Below are 4,893 nucleotides of genomic sequence, written 5' to 3' on the forward strand. Positions count from 1 at the left end.
ATCAACCCACTCACCCACCCACCCACTCTTCCACCTACACAATCACTCACTCACCTACCCATCTACCCAATCACCGACCCACCCACCCACTCACCCGTCCACCCGCTTACCCACTGACCAATTCGCCCACTTACCCTACAACCTACTCACCTACTCACCCACATACCCACCCAATTGCCCACACACACCTATTTACCCACCCACTCACCCAAGGAATTTAAAATACAAAGAGTCCATTCCCTCCCCCCTCCCCCCCCAAAAATGACAACAGCCGCAGGCCTCTCCTTAAAACTGAATCCGGTCCGTCGCTCGCACCACCCTTTAACTCACCAAAGAACTGCCTTCTGTCGGGAACTGCATTCACCATGTATCTTGGAGGCATTCCCAGAATCTGCACATGGTTGAGACAAAGACAAAGGTCACCCGTGTAACCTCGGTTGACTGTAGGGGCAAGTGCTGTTAGTATGGCGTAGCAACAGCAGCAGCGCTTGTTGAGGGCCAGCATTATGGCACACTGCACTAGGTACTCATTTAAGGCTGAGGCTAACTAAGGGAGGCCCAGGATAGGTTCAGATATACATCACTAGTGTGGGCCATGAGCTGGGATCAAACTCAGTTTATAGCGCAGCATGCTAACCGCTACACTACCGCTCCCCTCACACGTACAAGACGGACACGTGTACACACATACACAACATACGACGGCCGCTATTCGCCAGATCACTAAGTGGCCACCTCCCCTCCTGCCACCCCCAAAACCCACGACTCCAAGGAAAGAGAGGGGGATCACGAGCGGATGGACGCCCAGTGGGAAATACCTCAATGCAGCGTGGGAGGTGATCTTCGTCACTTTCGGACTGGAATAATTGCCTGCCCGTTGCCAACTCCTCCACCGTGCACATTTTCTACTCCACAGGTCAAGCTGTAGCCCAGGTACAGCTCTGGAGCCGTGTATTCCAGGGTCCCACCAACATCCATAGCTGCACACCAATCACAAGAACAACACATGTGTGTTTGTGTACTCATTGTTTATTAAACAGCATCTTCATCACACACATAAACAGTCACATGTACAGACACTCAGATACTCACACATAGACACAATCAGACAAACACTTACACACAGATACTCACACACAGACAGAGACACCCATACACAAAGACACCCACATAGACACCTACACGCAGACGCTCACACACCCAGGTGAGGTCACTCACGTTGACTTTCCACAAAAAAGCTCGTGCCAAAGTCCGTGACCCTCACAGTGCTGGTCACGGTGTCCTTGACGAGAACATTTTCCTGCAGAAGGGGCAGAATGAATTCAAACTCAGAGGTTATGCCGATAACATTCAGCCAGCATTTGAACGATTACGTACCACCACCTACACTAAACAGTGGAACTAAACGAGGTGTAGTGCCGTTGACGAGCGTCGGTCAAGTGCAACATTCGGTGTTTGTTGACAGCTATTACTGGGGGTTGCCCCTTTCAATTGCGTCTAAAATTAGAGATTTAAGTTGAGACTCATGTTCAAAGCACTCTGAGGGACCATCGAAGTAAAGGAGAGCAGCCCTATTGACAACTGATCGTGGTTCCTCCGACAGGAGAGCTGCATGGAGCTCACAGCTGCAAGAGTGCCCTTTAACGGGTTACGGACCAAAAGCTCCACATGAGAGCTCGCGGATTCCATGACGCTATCCACCACGCGTTTGTCTTCGGAAGTTTTCCATTCGCAGTGTGGAAGCCGACAACGGGCAAGCTGTCGGGTCAAAATACATGTTTGGCACACTTAGGAAATCGTTTTTCTTTTCTCCAGTTTCTGTCTCCGAAGGACTGGGGTAACGTGATCAACGTTGCCGGTTTTGTCTATGGTGAGTCCCCAATACCGACACGACTCTACACTACAGTTTAATTCATACCGCATTATTTTCACCAGGGGTACTATGACCTGCCTCCTTCCAATTAGATAGAAAGAGCGAACGCATCGACCTTGTGACGAACGTGGCCGGCTTTCTCCGTGGAACGATTCCCTAATCATGATACACCTCTGCAACAAAGTCATACTGAACGCTGTGTCCACTCACTGGCTTGATGTCCGCGTGAACTATGTTCCTGGAATAGATGTGGCACAGGAACATGAGGATTCCCCTGGTATAGCTTTTCATCATTGCCATGTCCAACCGGAACCCCAATTCTCTCATCATATCATAAAGGCTCTCCCTGTGAGAGAGACAAAAGCAGAAACAAAACCAACACAGTGTCAGTGTCATCTTAAATGCTGTGCTGATTCTGCTAACGACAATAATATTAATATTGTTCGTGCATGTTCACGACCAATATTTAGAGTCGTAGTTCAGTGTGGGTTCAGGTCGTTGGTTTGCCGATAAACCAAATCAGTTGGCTCAGTTACCCACTTGACAAATTGATTTCATTTGCCAGGTGGTAGAGGGTTATCCATGGGGAGAAGATAACAACTCCGCCTGGTAAGGTCGTGGGGTTTGATCCCGAACTTGACGCATGTACATTTGGAGTTTGCATGTTCTCCCTGTGGTCATGTGGATTATTCTGTAGGTCCTCTGGTTTTTTCCTCCACATTTCGAATCAACATGCATTTATAGTATTTGGCTGCTATACATTTCCACGTGATAAGTTACTTTGTTAAGCTATAATTTGTGGGCAGGTCGCTTACAAAAAATAACTAATAGGTCAGTGGACTTTCCCAAGAAAATAAAAAAAAGTTTGTTTAGTTAATCAGTTAACCACGCTATTAGTGGGGGGAGGGGGATATGGAACACGCGGTACATACTTCAAGAGCTCCAGGACAAGGCAGTGGTGTCCCCTGAAATCAAAGCTGTTTAGGACTTTGATGACGTTGTAATCTTCATTGCTGGCCTCACTGAAGTTCCAGAGCTATCTGGAGCTCCATCCTCTGCAATGTTTCTTCCTTGGAGCTGCGCAGAGGAAGTCCACAAATTAATAACTTACACTTTCTTAAGAAATACCCAGAGGCAAATACTATTCATAATTAAATATGCTTTCACCAGGTCTGACGGCATTGTGAGCTAAAGTAGCGTTCTCGACTCTCATTGGTACCATACGGGGGGCAGCAGCCGACGTATGGTGCCCAATAAGATATGAAGGTGAATAGCCATTCAAATCAGATTGGTCATTCGGGAAAACTAAATGCAAACGCGTGTTAAAACAACGCGTTTTCGCTATAACGTGGTTCTTCCACACTTTTGACACAATGCAGAATGTGCCCGTTGTAACACGAAACGCGACCATTACAACACGGACCACGCCCATTCTAACAAGATACGCACCCATTATAACACGGAATAAGCCCATCATAACGTGGTTTGTGAGTAGTCGACAACAAAATACTTTTTTGAGCTGCACCGTTGAGCGGTATAATACAGTACTCGGAATGATAAAAGTAACATGACAGCATACCCTCAGTTATTGGTCTCATCATCTCACAGTGTATGCATACATTGTATCTCGCCAAACTTTATTGTTACATTATTTATGGAGAGATTATTTTCGCTCAATGCTTTTTCACTTAACTCGGAACTTTCCAGGAATGTATCTACAGCATTAAATGATGACTTACTGTAATGTGGAGGTAATCTTTTAGCAACGGGATGTTTTGGCCCATACCAGTTGACACTGTGTGTGTATGTATTTTAAGCTTTAGGGACGAAAAACCAGAGTACCCAGAAGGAACCGATGCAGAACGGGTAGAACGTACACACTCCACACACAATGGCGCCCGAGTCAGGAGCCGAACCAAGGCCCCCCCTTCTCGCTGTGAAGCACGAGTGTCACCACCGCATCGCCCGGCAATGGACTACCACCGCATCGCCCGGCAATGGACTTAACAACAACGTCGGCCTCGTGATGGCATGTCTCTGAAGTCTTACCTCGACGGTGACACCAGTATCTTTACAGCTACCAGGGTGTTACTCTTGTGGTCAAGGCACTGGACCACCTGGCCTTGACCTTCCCCAATCATCTTGAGCACCTCGTAGCGGTAGTGGAGGTGATCATGTCGGAACTGCACAAAAGGTACAATCATTTAAACTGACTTGTTAAAATCACAACGTTTAAGAAGTGTGAATGTAATACAAAAAATTGCTGGAATTATGAAGTGTTATTTTACCATAATTTGGAATGCTCAGATGTCTGCTGGCTGAGTCACCCTTAAAAATTAACCCGTAAAAACAAAGTTTTTCACTATAAATCCTTTATATGCGTGGTGGCTAGAGTCCTCTCGTCCTCTGGCTTGAGATGGCTGCCACCTATAGGTCAGATGATTGCCTGCCACCATTAAGCAATTGGTAATTACATATAAAAAAAAAAGTGTAAAATTTAGGAAATTTTTTTCGCGAAAATTGATTGTCACGCACAACGAGTCGTGTGCAAAATGTCAGCTCGATTGGATCACGGGATGTTGGTAAAAAAACGACCGAAAGATTTGCACGGTCGTAAGCGCGCAAGCAAGCAAGTGAACTTAATATAAAGGATTAAAAAAATCGCGACGAAGGTGGGATTCGAACCCATGCGTGCAGAGCACAATGGATTAGCAGACCATCGCCTTAACCACTCGGCCACCTCGTCTCACGCGCTCACACACGCAAGCACATACAACCAGAACCAGGGTGAAGACTATCACGCACATACATACAAACAGACCCCCCCCCCCACAAACACACACAGTCATACCATTATTTTTTCTTAAAAAGTGTAAAATTTTTGAATTTTTTTCACGAAAATTAATTGTCACGCACAACGAGTCTGTGGAAAATTCAGTTCGATTGGATCACGGGAAGTGTGTTAAAAAACGACCGAAAGATTTGCACAGTCGTAAGCAAGCAAGCAAACTTAATATAAA

General features: G+C 46.2%; 1 non-coding gene across 1 annotated transcript; it reads right to left on the reverse strand.

The window, feature by feature from the left end:
- Positions 1–4,537: 4,537 nt before the first annotated feature.
- TRNAS-GCU (transfer RNA serine (anticodon GCU)) lies at positions 4,538–4,619 on the reverse strand. The gene has a single exon. It is a non-coding gene; the product is annotated as a tRNA-Ser (tRNA).
- Between the last annotated feature and the right edge of the window lie 274 nt (positions 4,620–4,893).

This window comes from Lampetra fluviatilis, chromosome 38, assembly GCF_964198595.1.
Source record: "Lampetra fluviatilis chromosome 38, kcLamFluv1.1, whole genome shotgun sequence".
Taxonomy (NCBI): domain Eukaryota; kingdom Metazoa; phylum Chordata; class Hyperoartia; order Petromyzontiformes; family Petromyzontidae; genus Lampetra; species Lampetra fluviatilis.